Source organism: Lolium perenne, chromosome 4 (genome assembly GCF_019359855.2).
Source record: "Lolium perenne isolate Kyuss_39 chromosome 4, Kyuss_2.0, whole genome shotgun sequence".
Lineage (NCBI taxonomy): Eukaryota > Viridiplantae > Streptophyta > Magnoliopsida > Poales > Poaceae > Lolium > Lolium perenne.
The window spans coordinates 328,420,747-328,437,232 of NC_067247.2; the positions used below are offsets into that span (position 1 = coordinate 328,420,747).

A 16,486-nucleotide genomic window follows, 5' to 3' on the forward strand; every position below is an offset into this window, starting at 1 on the left:
CGGCATAAAACAAATCCATATCCCCGTTGGTGCACGGGTTACCGGAGCCAATCCAAATTTTGGTGGGATCCTTCCATTCGAGCCAAGGTCACCGTAGCCGAAGCGCCGTCGCAAATTTTCCCATGTGAAGCACCCCCAAACCGCCATACTTCTTTGGGCGGCGCACCATCTCCCAATTGACCTTGCAATTGGCCCCGGCGGTAGTATCCTTGGCGGACCCATAGTTCTCGTTACAATGTACTCTGCCTTTCATGTTCTTGTTTTCCTTTTCTTCAAGGTAATTCTAACTAGACATATGATTAAAGGAAAATGATACACGGAAGCGCCGCACCAGCGAAGGAAGCGTGCGACGGAAAAAAGTCATCCGTCTCCCTAAGAGCCACGCGTGGAGTGCTCTCAACCACAGAACCCCTACCAGAACTCCTTTCCTCTTCTAAAAAACACAGGACCACTCATTCTCTCTCTCAGAAGTCAGAACACCAGCACGGAAAGCGTTGCTTGGGGAGGTTAGAGGAAACGGCCGCCGCCGGACATGCAACCGGCGAGCCGCGGCGAGGAGGAGGCGCGACCTAGGGAGTGCTCCGCCTGGACGCAGCCGATGAGCGCGAGGAGGAGCCGCTACCCCAGGGAGTGCTCCGCCCGGCCGTCGCCGGCGAGCGCCAAGAGGAGTTGCGCAGGGAGGGCTCTGCCGGCCCTTCGTTGGTGAGCACGAGAAGCCGGCGCGTCGCAGGGAGATCTCCGTCGGGCTACCGCTGATGAGTGCGAGGAGGATACGCTGCCGACGCTAGCACAAACCGGGGGGAGAGCTCCGCTGCCGTCGAGCTTGAGGAGGATGTTGCCGCCGTCGAGCTCGAGTTTGATCATTGGATGTTGTTGTTGAGCGTGAGGAGGAGCCGCGAGCGCGAAGCGGGGAGGGCTCCGCCAGGCTGTCGTCGACGGGCGCGAGCTAGACACAGCTGACGAACATGAGGAGGAGGTGTACAAGCACGCAGCGGCGAGCTCGACACCGACGACTAGCACGCCGGCGAGATTTGTGGTGGATGAGCACGGATTTTCCCCCTACTACTACATCTGGTTTTGCTAATTAGGTAGTGTTTGTCATTTTTCTAATTGCCAGATTAGTTTAGCAGTAATTCCCAGATTAATTACTTGTGGTTGCACGATTTAGCCGAGCATAGAGCAGCGCTGGAGGCCGGCTACGCCGAGCGTGGAGTCGCATAGGAGGCTTTCACCGCCGCCAAGCACGGAGCAGCGCTGAAGGATTCCGTTGCCGCCGAGCACAGAGCTTCCATGGGGGCCGCTGCCACAGCTCAGTGCGTGGTTGGAGCATATGGCTTAATTATTTAAGGAATTAGGCTTAATCAATCTGGTAATTAGGTTCAATTAATCTAGCAGTTCGTACCCGATTAATGAGACTGCAATTACTCCGCAAGGACTAACTAACCGGACAACTAGGCATAACTAACCGGGCAATTTGTATCCAATTAATCCAGAAATTAGTACTAACAATTGAGCATGTCTTTGAACTCCTAATTATCACTTTACTTAGTACTCTGGCAATTCTTCCTTTAAATCTGGTAGTTAAGCCTAATTAATCTGGCAGTTAAGCCGAATTAACTGAGTAGTTGATTTTTCATGATCATTTTTGTAAGACATGCATGCTTTGCACTTATTTGTGAGACATGCAAGCACTGCCTACTTTTACCAATATTTAATTCATTTCCATAATTAGATGAGCTACTTTTGTTAACTAGATTTCGCATGTGCATGCGCTCTGCCACACGCTACATGCCAAGCTGTTGTTGTGCTGCGTCTTAGCCTAGTTTTTTTCAAAGGAGCCCGCATGCGCGGTTTTGGGATGATAATTACCTGGTATAGAATCCGCCGCACGGAACGACTCATTGTGCGGCGCCGCCGCGTAGCCCGGTCCATGATTAAATTAAAATTTAGTATTTTTCGAGATTGCCTTTTTTCCGACATGAATGTTAAGCATTATATTTGGCAGACATCCCTGTTTGTTTGTTTGTTTGTGCCAGAGACAGGTAGAATCGAGCGAGTTAAGGCAAGTTGAAAGTGGATGAAGCTTTGAGACCTTAGCGGCATATCTTGTAGAAGTTTGGACTGATAGCGCTACTTATTTTTTGCTTAAGTCCACTGTAGACGCTCAATGTAGCCTGATTTCACTGTAGGTTTGCATCTCATCATTATCAGATGCTCGCAGTTAAATTGAATGGTGGGCTGTATGTATTAGCATCCATGGCTTTATCTCTAATGCGTGGCTTCTAACGGATTGTAAATGCTCATGGACGTTTCATGTGTATTTTCCTTTTATGTTAAGTGCTCCATCCGTCTCACGGAAGTTGTCCTAGATTTGTTAAAAGATAAATATATCTAGACACTATTGAGTATGTAGATATATTCAAATTTAGTCAAATCTCAGACAAAATTCATTAGACGGATGGAGTATGTTTCTGTACATTCTTCTTGTGTTGATTCTATGGCATATAATTTTCAGGATAATATATATGTACCTGTCAATACCTTACATTTTGAACAAAATATTACACTGAAACAAAGAATAACCGGTTAACCAGCAAAAAGATAACTGGTGATATGTTACATCACCTATGTGTCCCAAAATTTAAAACGTTTTGGTAGGCTAAAACACTCTAACCAAAACGGCTTATAATTTGAGACGGAGGCAGTACTTGGTATACTACGTTACATGATAATACTTACACTGGGAAAATCTGCATTTGCCATGTGTGTACTACTTTGCCGTATTCCAGAAAGCATGTAACACGGCAAAAACACCCTTTGCCGTGTTCCGCACGGCTAGGTACACGGTAAAGAAAAAAAAACACGACAAAATTTCTGAAAAACACACGGCAAAGAAATAGACACGGCAAAGTCCAGAAAAACACACGGCAAACTTCCAACAAAGCACACATCAAAGAAATTGAACATGGCAAAGAGTCATGCCACGTATCCTTCGAAGCCTTACCTGACGGAGCCGTTACGATGGCACGGCTTTGCCGTGTGTCCTTTAGCGGACACACAACAAAGTATTAGGGCCACATCGACCCATATCTTCCTGCCATTTTATTTGTTGTGTACCGATGAAAAACACATGTACTGTTTGTTTTTCGTTGGTACACGGTAAAGGATATCTCCGCCTATTTTTTCCTCCATTTTCTCCCCACCAATTCCTTCCCGCTAGTTTCTACCGCCATCATTTCGTCCATGCACCAGTATATATAGCCATGTATCGGACACAACACTACTAGGAAAAAGCCTATAGGTGGAGGCAAATGGTGCCGGCGCACCACCTTGGACATGCGCCGGTGGAAAGAGGTGCCGGCGCACCACTTTGTCGCCGCGCCGGCGATGAAGGACTACTGCCGGCGCACCACAGGAATAGACGCGCCGGGGATAAATCCTGGCATGGGCTCGCACGATTCGGGCCAGGCCCAAGAATCATTGCCGGCGCACCAGCCCAAGGGCGCGCCGGCGGAAATATACTATTGCCGGCGCGGCCCTAGGCTGGTGCGCCGGCAATGATTCTTGGGCCTGGCCCGGAGCAGATATAGCCGAATGGGCTATGTGCTGCCGGCGCACCCATGCCCTGGTGCACCGGCAGTAACCTGGCACTTATTTCTCCCACCAACCAGCACTCACACACCCAACACTACTCCACTCCTCCACACACACACGAGCCTTCTCCCAACCCAGCTCATTTTTGCCCATTTCTACCACCAATTTAGCCAATTTGACCAAACAAAATCATATTTTTTGAGCAAATCTTCCCTTCCTACATGCATCTCCCACATCCCCCTATGTAGATCTAGATCTACTATCCCACATTGACCGCTCAATCTAGATCTAGATCTAGAAAGTCAGCTTCCATACGCCATTGTCGCGGCGCGTCGTCTCGATCTCATCGACGAATATATCAAACAAATAGGTGATTAATGAACAAATTGAGGAATGAAATCGACGTATGTTGGACATTTGAAGCAAAGCTCTCGTGTGTGGCATATATATATGTTGTGTTTGTGCTTGTGTGTGTTGGCGTTGAAAATGAGTTGCCAACGTTGCGCCGAAATGTTGATTCGTTAAGTTTCCGTTTCGGCACATTTCTGGGACTCCTATGTCCTACCGTGTAGGAAGGTCATACCGAAATTTTCCGTGAAAACTACCGACGGATGCATGGTTCTAATCAATTATGTAATCTTACCATGCAGGAGATAATGGTTATCGAGATGAGTGAAAGCATCGTGATGAGATATCTGAAACACGCGATCATCGACATGTATGAAAATAACCGCACGGAGGTATTGTGTCCGTGCCGGAGATGCAAACGACTTAGTTCTTCCTCTACCGGTTCCCACCACCAACAGCTCCTCTCACCACCACCGCCACCGCCAACGCCAACGCCAACCCCGCAGGGCCGTGTACCATCGTCGTCGATATGCCTCATCATCGCCATGCCAACCTGAGCTCGACGAGTTTCGTCCGGGTCGGCTTGCGACCGGGGAGGGGGGCATTTCGCGGCCGAAATCAAATGCCGCCGGGGCACGCATGTGGCTCTGCAACTTCAACACCAAGGAGAAGTTATATGGCTTCTAGGGAAAAAAGAGCAAGGTATAGCCCTCCAGACATGCATAGCTTGTCGGAACAAGGCCATACTTGGAAAATGCATGTGCATGGGACGGAAACAATGTCGTATAAGTGTTTTCCTTTCACAGGCACGAAAATATCATTTTCCATTTTTCGAGTGCCGAAACAGGTTTTTCTTCTTCTGTGAAGCAACTACAAGGGGCCCATTCAACAATTGAGCGAGGCCTCTTCACATTGATAGAGGACAACCTACACACTACCTTTCACATTCCAGCTGTGGTGCACTAGCTTTCTGGGAGTACCTGCGGCTCTCTGCGGCATCCTGCCTATTTCGTTCGAAATGGACCGGATTAGAACTAAGCGTCAACTTTCGCTCGCTCCAGAGGTTTTGATGAAATCAACATGTCATTTTATGTGTGGATAACCAAATACAAAATAATACAGTATCTCATTGGCGAACTGTCATTTGGAGAATTTCGGAGGGGTAGATCGCTGTCGTTCGGAGAATTCGAGAGAGAGATAGACCGCACGGAGCCCCTCACAAAGATGCCTTTATATTAAAGAAAAATAAAAGTGAAAACAATAAAAGTACCAACATTTATATAATATACAAGCCTTAATAAAATATAAAAATATAAAACTGAAATAGTAAAAAAAAAACCTTGATTGTTCGAGGATAGATGATAACCCACAAGTATAGGGGATCGCAACAGTCTTCGAGGTAAGTAAAACCCAAATTTATTGATTCGACACAAGGGGAGGTAAAGAATACTTATAAGCCTTAATAACTGAGTTGTCAATTCAGCTGCACCTGGAAAAGCACTAGTAACAGAGGTGATGTGAAAGCAGCAGTAATATGAGAGCAATAGTAATAGTAACACAGTAGCAGTAACACAGAGGCAATGGCACCAGAAAATAGTTGATACTACTTCCAATGACATATAGAAACGAGTATATGATGATGAGAGATGGACCGGGGTGTAGGGATTCGTAGCATAGAAAACAAAAAAATTCCTACCGCGAGAACGCAATCCAAACCAAGATGCAATCTAGAAGATGGGAGCAACGAGGGGATGAACGAGACTAACCCTTGAAGATTTCCAAAGCCTACAAGAGGAGGCTCTCATTGCTGCGGTAGACGATCACTTGCCGCTTTCAAAAGCGCGTAGAAGATCTTGACGGTGCCACAATCGGGCAGCACCTCCGTACTCGGTCACACGTTCGGTGTTGATGACGACGTCCTTCTCCCCGTTCCAGCGGGCAGTGGAAGTAGTAGATCCTCCTCGGAATCCCGGCAGCACGACGGCGTGGTGGCGGTGTTGATGGAGAACTCCGGCAGGGCTTCGCCTAAGCGTATGCGGGAGTTGTATGTGGAGGAGAGGCGCTAGGGTTTGGGGAGAGGGGTGCCTTGGGCGCCGGCCACAAAGGGGGGCAGCCAAGGTTGGAGGCTTGAGTGGCCGGCCAGCCCCTCCCCTCCTCTCTTTATATAGGTGGAAGCCCCAAGGATTAGGTCAAAAGTCTCCGAATAAGACCCCAACATAAACCTTCCATATGACCAAACCTAGGGGGAGTGGGACTCCCCCTTTCCTTGGTGGGGTGGCCGGCCACCATGGGGAGGAGTCCACTTGGGACTCCTCCTCCCTTAGGCTGGCCGGCCAAGGTGGGTGGAGTCCCTCTGGGACTCCACCTTCCATCCTGATTTCTTCCGGACTCTTCTAGAACCTTCCAGAGAAAATACCGGATCATTTTCAAACCTAGAAAATGACTTCCTATATATGAATCTTATTCTCCGGACCATTCTGGAACTCCTCGTGATGTCCTGGATCCCATCCGAGACTCCGAACAAAACTTCGAACTCCATTCCATATTCCATATCTACTTAAACGACATCAAACCTTAAGTGTGTCACCCTACGGTTCGTGAACTATGTAGACATGGTTGAGACTTCTCTTCGACCAATAACCAATAGCGGGATGTGGAGATCCATAATGGCTCCCACATATTCAACGATGACTTAGTGATCGAATGAACCATACACATACGATACCAATTCCCTTTGTCACGCGATATTTTACTTGTCCGAGGTTTGATCATCGGTATCACTCTATACCTTGTTCAACCTCGTCTCCTGACAAGTACTCTTTACTCATACAGTGGTATGTGGTCTCTTATGAACTTATTCATATGCTTGCAAGACATTAGACGACATTCCACCGAGAGGGCCCAGAGTATATCTATCCGTCATCGGGATGGACAAATCCCACTGTTGATCCATATGCCTCAACTCATACTTTCCGGATACTTAATCCCACCTTTATAACCACCCATTTACGCAGTGGCGTTTGATGTAATCAAAGTACCTTTCCGGTATAAGTGATTTACATGATCTCATGGTCGAAATGACTAGGTAACTATGTATCGAAAGCTTATAGCAAATAACTTAATGACGTGATCTTATGCTACGCTTAATTGGGTGTGTCCATTACATCATTCATATAATGACATAACCTTGTTATTAATAACATCCAATGTTCATGATCACGAAACCATGATCATCTATTAATCAACAAGCTAGTTATACAAGAGGCTTACTAGGGACTCTTTGTTGTTCACATAACACACATGTATCAATGTTTCGGTTAATACAATTATAGCATGATATGTTAACATTATCATAAACACAAAGATATATTATAATAACCATTTTATTATTGCCTCTTGGGCATATCTCCAACATGGGGTTCCCAGCTATCTACACTAGTGGTAACTCTCCAATAACAAGTGACAAGTGTTGGGTGAACAAATTACAGTTGAGCAATTGATAGGATTGAAATAGCATTAAGACAGAACATCAGTTTATTAATCATGTAGGCATGTTTTCCATATATAGTCATACGTGCTCGCAATGAGAAACTTGCATAACATCTTTTGTCCTACCAGCCGGTGGCAGCCGGGCCTCAAGGGAATCTCATCGGTAATTAAGGTACTCCTTTTAATAGAGCAACCTTTGGAGCAAAGCATTAACACTTGGTGAAAACATGTGATCCTCATACCTAAGCCTTCCCCTCTAGTTATCCCGATTCTTTGTCACTCACGGGGTCTCGGGTTCCGGACATAGACATGTGCAAACAACTTGTAGATACAATCTAAGCAATAAGTATAGAGCTTAAATCTAAGATCATGCCACTCGTGCACTAGTGACAAGCATTAAATACAACAAGATTGCAGCAACAATAACTTCACAAACTTTATAGATAGACTAATCATAATGTAACAATCCATCGGATCCCAACAAACACAACACTGATTACATCAGATGAATCTCAATCATGTAAGGCAGCTCATGAGATCATTGTATTGAAGTACATGGGAGAGAGAGTACCAACTAGCTACTGCTAGAACCCGTAGTCCATGGGAGAACTACTCACGGAGCATGATGGAGGCGGTGGCGTTGATGGAGATGGCTTCCGGGGGCACTTCCCCGTCCCGGCGGCGTGCCGAAACAGAGATTCTGTCGCCCGAAATGGAGTTTCGCGATGGCGGCGGCGCCCCTGGAGTCTTTCTGGAGTTTCGTCAATTGGTATCGGGTTTTTAGGTCGCGAGGGGTTACATAGGCGAAGAGGCGGCGCGAGGGGGTGCCTGGGGGTCCCACCCCATAGGCTGGCGCGCTTCCCCTCTAGGTCGCGCCGCCCAGTGGTCTGGGAGCCCTGGGCCTCCCCTCCGGCTCTCCTTCGGTGTTCTGGTCCGTCTCGGTGAAACAAGATGTTTGGCCTTTGTTTCGTCGAATTCCGAGAATATTGCCCGAACAACCTTTCTGAAACCAAAAACAGCAGAAAACGGGAACTGGCACTTCGGCATCTTTTTAATAGGTTAGTTCTGGAAAATGCATGAAATCATTATAAAGTGTGAGCAAAACATGTAGGTATTGTCATAAAACTAGCATGGAACATCATAAATTATAGATACGTTGGAGACGTATCAATAGAACACGGCAAAAAGGTAATTGGCGTGTGTGTTACATGCGAGGTCCGATGACATGAGAATAGCAAAGGGAAAAAAGAAAAAGAAAACACGCCCACCCCACTCCTTTGATTAAAAAGATTTGCACATAAAATTGTGTAGGATTTATATTTTATGGGATTTTTTCTATGCTAATTGCTAGATTCATAGGAACATATTCTATAGTAAATAATTCTATAGGAATTTTGTAGTGCAAATATTATAGGAAAAACCATTAGGTCATACCTCATTGAAAATTTCTTTGACACAATCTAAGAGAACTCATCTTCATATAGGATTCGACTAGGAATGACATCATAATCCTTTGTTTTTTTCTATTCCTATGATTTTCCTATCCTATGAATCAAAGGAGCCATAAGCCTCTCCCCTTTCTCTCTCTCTGCCGCACAAGTATCCTCCTTCTCCCCAACACAACATCTCTCTCCTAGCCTGGCCCCGACCCCCGCTTCGCCGCCGGTCGCCGCATCCCTCCACTCCGCTGCCGTGAGGCCTCCATGGTTGAGCTCGCCTCTCGTCTCCTCGACCCTCACGCTCGCGCCGCCCCCGCCCTCTCTGCTGCTGCAGGAAACAAGCGTTGCACGCTTGGCCGCCGCTCGCCTCCTCCACCCGCTCAAGCAATTCCGCGAGGGCCCTCCCTGACCGCATCTATGAGCCTTCCCGAGCACCCCGGCTGCGGCTGCCCACCATCCTCCCTGCGGCGCTCCGACACGTCAACGTCTGGCGCTTTGGCCCCTCCCCGTCAGCTGCGGCTTCCCTCCAACCTCCTTGCGGGGCGCTCCAGCTCCTCCCCGCATGGTGCTCTAGCCTTTCCCCGTACGATGCTCTAGTGTAACATCCCAAGTTTCAACAATATTAAATAAGAAAGAAAATTTCCCAAACTCAAAATTTGCAATTAACAAAAACTTTTTCTATGCATATAGTGCCACATATAGTTTCATGCATTTGAGTGAAATTCTTTTGTGCAATTGCCATGATGAGTGTTAGTGTGTTGAACAATTGCTAATGAACCCTAATTCAAGATCATCAAACCCTAATTTGAGAAGAAAAGAAGAAAAAGAGAAAAACCTATTTCTCCCTCACATACACATTATGCCAAATTACAAATCTTCACCCTAGGCTATAATTGCTTGCTCTCTTGCTTGTAGAATACTTAAGTATGATAAACTAACACAATTGCATCATTGAAACAAGAATCAAACCAAAGGAAATCTCAAATTCATCACACATATGATAATGGTCATATGTCCCCAAAATATTTTCTTCACTACTTTACCCCTCTGGTTTTCTCTATTCCTAAACTAAACTTGGTCAACCAAAGCCATGTCATCCAAGACCATGTCAAGGTGAGTAACTTTGATGTTGACCACCAGGGCTAGAGTTGACTAGGTTGACCAGTATCAAGGTGACAAGTAGTGATGCTGAAATAAAGAGAAGATCATGTCACTTTTGCCATTTTGCAAAACAACTCCAAATTGAACCAAACCACCACCAATCCAACACCTTAATTATATAAATGAGATCCACCAAAAAGAAAACCAAAATTCAAACAAAAAGTTCATGCGGCCATTTAATCAAACACTTGGCAGGCATAGTTTCCAAATTGTGTTACATGCTATTGTCCATCGGTTTCTTGCCTAAACCAACTTTAACCCGTGATCATTTGATCCCTCTGCCTCCCCTGCATCGAGCTTGGTACATGCTAGGGCTTGGTAGAGTGGAAAAGTGAGGAGAAAGCCTCCATGTCAAGCACACCCGGCCAACTTTGGCCAAACCCTCTCTGGCCAGCCTCTCAACGTTTCTCCTTGTCCCAGAGCATCTTGGCATCACGAGGAACCTCACCGTACACGCCCCAGCAACGCCGAGCCACGGCATTGGCCAGAACGCGCGCGCCCAAAACTGGCCAGGACGTGCCAGCACGCGCGCTCACCGCGCTCTGGCCGCGCCAGTACGTCGCGCACTCGAGCGACGTCGTCCTCCTCCTGCATCCCTACCACTGCGTTGAGCATCTACTCCCCGCCCTCTACACGCTAGACACTCGCCCAGGCCTGCCCCTGCTCCGTCGCCGTCGTCCTCGTCGACTTTCGGCCGCGCGCCCCGTCACAGACTCTGCAAGCGCCCGAGCCATCCCTTCACGCTTTGGCCTCGCCAGCTACACGTTGAGCATCGCCAGGACACCAGCTAGCCCTAGCCGTCCTCGCCTTGCCCTTTCGCTCGCCACAGGAGCCACGCCATGGCCGCTCCTCCACAGCACACTCGGCCACCTCCCGCCCACTATAAATAGAGGCGATCGGCTCCTCCTCTCTTCACACAGTCCCTCCCCTCTCCTCACTGAGCATCCTCCTCCAATCAATTTCACCACTCACCGCCGGAGTCGCTCGAATCGCGAGCTCAAGTCCGCCGGAGCTCGCGGAAGCTCTGCTTCGCCTGGAGCCTCGCCGAGCGCCGCCGCTGCACCAGGCTCTTCCTCGTCGACGACCACTTTCCCGAGCACCCTGCCAGACACCTGCAACGGCCTGGTACTCCCTCCGACCCCCTAGGCTCGCCGCCAGTGAGCTCGTCGCTTGTCGGAGACGACAACGCTCACACGCCGTCGATTTCCTTTCTAATCCAATGACTCCTCTCGCGCGTACTGCTTCGCTGGTTAAAACACCACTGACAGGTGGCCCCCACCTCGTCAGGGCAGCCCACTCGCACCCGTGGCTTGTTGGGCTGCGCAGTGAATTTTAATTCCGTTTCGGCCCAGTAACTCTTCCCGCCTAAGCCCACGAATTCAAATATGGATTTATTCATATTTCAAATGTGCTGCAGATGGTTTAGTAAATTTTGAATAGTTTGAAATCTGCCAAACCAAATTTAGCAAACTTTATACCGTTGGAAAGCCCATGAAATTATATAACTAATGCCACTGGCCCCATCTTCAAATTCAAGGTAGAATTAATCTGATAAAAATAATAAGACAGGGACTTTTGTACATTCAAACTTTATTTAAAATTCAACCAAAATAGATTTTGAATTGTTCCCAACTATAATAAATCACAAATGATGTCCTCTAATTGATTATGCAATAACATAGACAAGTTGTTTGTATGATCATGGACTAGATCAAATTAAATGGCTATGTAGTCAATTCTAGAGCAATTAAACTTGAAATTCAAATTCAACAAATAGTATGAGAGCTACTCTCTCATTTAAATCTTGATCCTAAGTAATACAACCAGAGGGAATGACTTAGGCTAATGAACCTCTGATTATTATTACTTAGAGATTTTAATTCATTTAAATGTTAGTATTAAAACTATGTGAAGTATAGCACTCCAATTAAATTATACTCACATATAATAGATATGGAATGTTGACCTTGGTCAACCTATATTTCATACCTGATTATTATATGAAGAGATTAAATCTTAATAAGATGTAATGAGAAGGAATTAATTTCTCTAAGGATCTAAATACCAAAATAAAGAAATAGGAATAATGAGAGGAAATTATTTTTCTCTTAAATAAGAACTAATCAAATAATCCACCATGCCATGTATGATTGATGATAGGATTAGGGTGTGAACTCTTTTGAGTGTTTTTAGTTTAGTATGTGAGCTTGGTTTAGTATTTATACCTCGTATTCGTATATAGATGCTAGTACCGAGGAATACCAAGAGGAGGAGGCCTACTCTCAGGAAGAAGAGGAGAACTTCGATAACTACTCAGCTCAAGGCAAGCTAACCCTTGCTAAACACAAGTGCTTAGCTCTACAAGAGCAAAGGCACCATCACATTTTACTTTATGTATTACCTATCCCATGTTTTTTACTTACATTTACTCTTGCTTATTTATTTCAAAGTACTTTTTGATTTATGATTCACTTGGTCTAGAGTAGAACAATACTTGAAGTTAGATTAGCACAACTCAAGGCTAGATAGCACCCCTCATATAGTTGCGAGTGCTAATCAATTAAAATTGACTACTCTAGATGTGAACATGGTGAAGTGAAATGACTTTGAAAGAATGTAAAGTGGAGGTGGATATGAACAAGAGAAGATGGTGATTTTTGATAAAACTGATGATTGGGTTTGAATGCGATACCCTTCCAATTATACAAGTACCCCCACAATACCTGATTATGGGTAGGGCTTAACTAGAAACTTGTGTATTTTAGTATGGGTTCCCTCTAAACAAGCATCATAGGGGTTACGCCGAGGCTGCCTCCGTTAAGTGTGGAATGATGTTAAAATGAGGTGAATGTACGGCCCAAGCCCTGTGCAGTTCCCGGGTTAGCTGCGGTTTTCACCGGGAGGCCAAGCTCATGGGGAGAGGTGCTCATACTAGCATATATAAGTGAAAGGTTATGGTTGATGATCCGCGTACTGTGTTACGATGATTCGGGGTTATCCTCGACGGATGAAATCAAAAGTTGTGGCACAAGAGTACAACCTCTGTAGAGTGTTAAACCTATTCGAATAGCCGTGTCCACGGTTACGGACGATTGGAAAGGCCATACTATCTCCGTTATCATAAATTTTGATCTTAAAAAGGAATGATGAATTGGAAGGTGATATTGAGGTGAATCAACATGAGTTGTGGGAATGACACTAATGTTCCCACTTGAGTTAGTTTAGCACATGATAAGGCTTTACTAAATGTTTATCAAACTAAAACTTGGCTTTACGCAAATAAACCTAGAGCTTAGCACCCCCTTACTACACTTAATAAGTATTTACTCTAGAGTTAGTTTGCGAGTACTTTAAGTACTCATGGCTTTGCCCTGGCTATTCAAATGTTAGACTATGAAGGAGAGCACCAGTATTAGGATGACGGACAACAGGACATCTACGATAACTAGGATCGTCTTCTAACGTCAAGCGTTGCCTGTGGAATAGATAGTCCACTACTACTTCGCTTCCGCTACTATTTGTGATGTTGAACAATATATTCGTGTAATATTGGATCATGTGATCTATGGTTGTAAGACAATATGTGTTGTAATAAATGATGACTCTATGCTACTTACTATTATGTCTCGCAAAAACATTATTCCTGGGATTGCGATGTACGGCATAATAGGCATCTGGACTTAAAAATCCGGGTGTTGACAAGTTGGTATCAGAGCCATTGTTTGACCTTAGGAGACCCTAGTTAGAATGGACGTTCAAAAACTTAGTTTCAAATTCCATGAATTGACTAGTTATGAAAACTTATTTCACCCCCTTATCTTGAAGAGTCTTTGGCAAAACCTTAAATTCATGCTCTATCTTATGAGTGAATTAAAATTTGGAACACTTGCACCTCTCTAACTTAATCATCTAATCCCTCTACAGATGGATCACGTCGTCGACGCGCAGCCTTTCCTCCAGACTGAGTTCTACTAGTTGGGGAACGGTGGAGAGATCATTTTCGAGAGGGACCTCTTCTCCCTCTCGGAATTCCTCGGGCGCCCACCACCGGAAGTCTTTGGTGGAATGATCAATGACCAGCCCGGTGGTTGATACGTCTCAAACATATCTATAATTTCTTATGTTCCATGCCACATTATTGATGATATCTACATGTTTTATACACATTATATGTCGTATTTATGCATTTTCCTGCACTAACCTATTAACAAGATGCCGAAGAGCCAGTTGCTGTTTTCTGCTGTTTTTGGTTTCAGAAATCCTACAAAGGAAATATTCTCAGAATTGGACGAAATCAACACCCAGGGTCCTATTTTTGCACGAAGCTTCCAGAAGACCGAGGGGGAAAGGAAGTGGGGCCACGAGGCGCCGCCACACTAGGGCGGCGCGGCCCAGGCCTTGGCCGCGCGGCCCTAGCGTGTGGGGCCCTCGTGTGGCCCCCCGCGTTGCCCTTCCGCCTACTTAAAGCCTTCGTCGCGAAACCCTCTGTACCGAGAGCCACGATACGGAAAACCTTACTGAGACGCCGCCGCCGCCAATCCCATCTCGGGGGATTCTGGAGATCTCCTCCGGCACCCTGCCGGAGAGGGGATTCATCTCCCGGAGGACTCTTCACCGCCATGGTCGCCTCCGGAGTGATGAGTGAGTAGTTCACCCCTGGACTATGGGTCCATAGCAGTAGCTAGATGGTTGTCTTCTCCTCATTGTGCTTCATTGTCGGATCTTATGAGCTGCCTAACATGATCAAGATCATCTATCTGTAATACTATATGTTGTGTTTGTCGGGATCCGATGGATAGAGAATACTATGTTATGTTAATTATCAAGTTATTACCTATGTGTTGTTTATGATCTTGCATGCTCTCCGTTATTAGTAGAGGCTCTGGCCAAGTTTTTGCTCTTAACTCCAAGAGGGAGTATTTATGCTCGATAGTGGGTTCATGCCTCCATTGAATCTGGGACAAAGGATGAAAGTTCTAAGGTTGTGGATGTGCTGTTGCCACTAGGGATAAAACATTGATGCTATGTCTAAGGATGTAGTTATTGATTACATTACGCACCATACTTAATGCAATTGTCTGTTGTTTTGCAACTTAATACTGGAAGGGGTTCGGATGATAACCTGAAGGTGGACTTTTTAGGCATAGATGCATGCCGGATAGCGGTCTATGTACTTTGTCGTAATGCCCAATTAAATCTCACTATATTTATCATGTCATGTATGTGCATTGTTATGCCCTCTCTATTTGTCAATTGCCCGACTGTAATTTGTTCACCCAACATGCTTTTATCTTATGGGAGAGACACCTCTAGTGAACTGTGGACCCCGGTCCTATTCTTTACATCGCATACAATCTACTGCAATACTTGTTTTACTGTTTTCTGCAAACAATCATCTTCCACACAATACGGTTAATCCTTTGTTACAGCAAGCCGGTGAGATTGACAACCTCACTGTTTCGTTGGGGCAAAGTACTTTGGTTGTGTTGTGCAGGTTCCACGTTGGCTCCGGAATCTCTGGTGTTGCGCCGCACTACATCCCGCCGCCATCAACCTTCAACGTGCTTCTTGACTCCTACTGGTTCGATTAAACCTTGGTTTCTTACTGAGGGAAACTTGCCGCTGTGCGCATCACACCTTCCTCTTGGGGTTCCCAACGGACGTGTCAACTACACGCATCAAGCAAATTTCTGGCGCCGTTGCCGGGGAGATCAAGACACGCTGCAAGGGGAGTCTCCACTTCCCAATCTCTTTACTTTGTTTTGTCTTGCTTTATTTTATTTACTACTTTGTTTGCTGCATTATATCAAAACACAAAAAAATTAGTTGCTAGCTTTACTTTATTTACTGTCTTGCACTCTATATCAAAAACACAAAAAAATTAGTTACTTGCATTTACTTTATCTAGTTTGCTTTATTTACTACTGCTAAAATGGGTACTCCTGAAAACACTAAGTTGTGTGACTTCACAACCACAAATAATAATGATTTCTTATGCACACCTATTGCTCCACCTGCTACTACAGCAGAATTCTTTGAAATTAAACCTGCTTTACTGAATCTTGTTATGCGAGAGCAATTTTCTGGTGTTAGTTCTGATGATGCTGCTGCCCATCTTAATAATTTTGTTGAATTATGTGAAATGCAAAAGTATAAGGATGTAGATGGTGATATTATTAAATTGAAATTATTTCCTTTCTCATTAAGAGGAAGAGCTAAAGATTGGTTGCTATCTCTGCCTAAGAATAGTATTGATTCCTGGACTAAATGCAAGGATGCTTTTATTGGTAGATATTATCCCCCTGCTAAAATTATATCTTTGAGAAGTAGCATAATGAATTTTAAACAATTGTATAGTGAACATGTTGCTCAAGCTTGGGAAAGAATGAAATCTTTGGTTAAAAATTGCCCAACACATGGACTGACTACTTGGATGATCATCCAAACCTTCTATG

General features: G+C 45.3%; 1 long non-coding RNA gene across 1 annotated transcript; it reads left to right on the forward strand.

Moving 5' to 3' along the window:
• Nucleotides 1–338: 338 nt before the first annotated feature.
• On the forward strand, nt 339–1,715 carry LOC127296404 (uncharacterized). The gene is made up of 2 exons (XR_007848486.2): nt 339–1,088; nt 1,169–1,715. It is a non-coding gene; the product is annotated as an uncharacterized lncRNA (long non-coding RNA).
• Nucleotides 1,716–16,486: the final 14,771 nt, after the last annotated feature.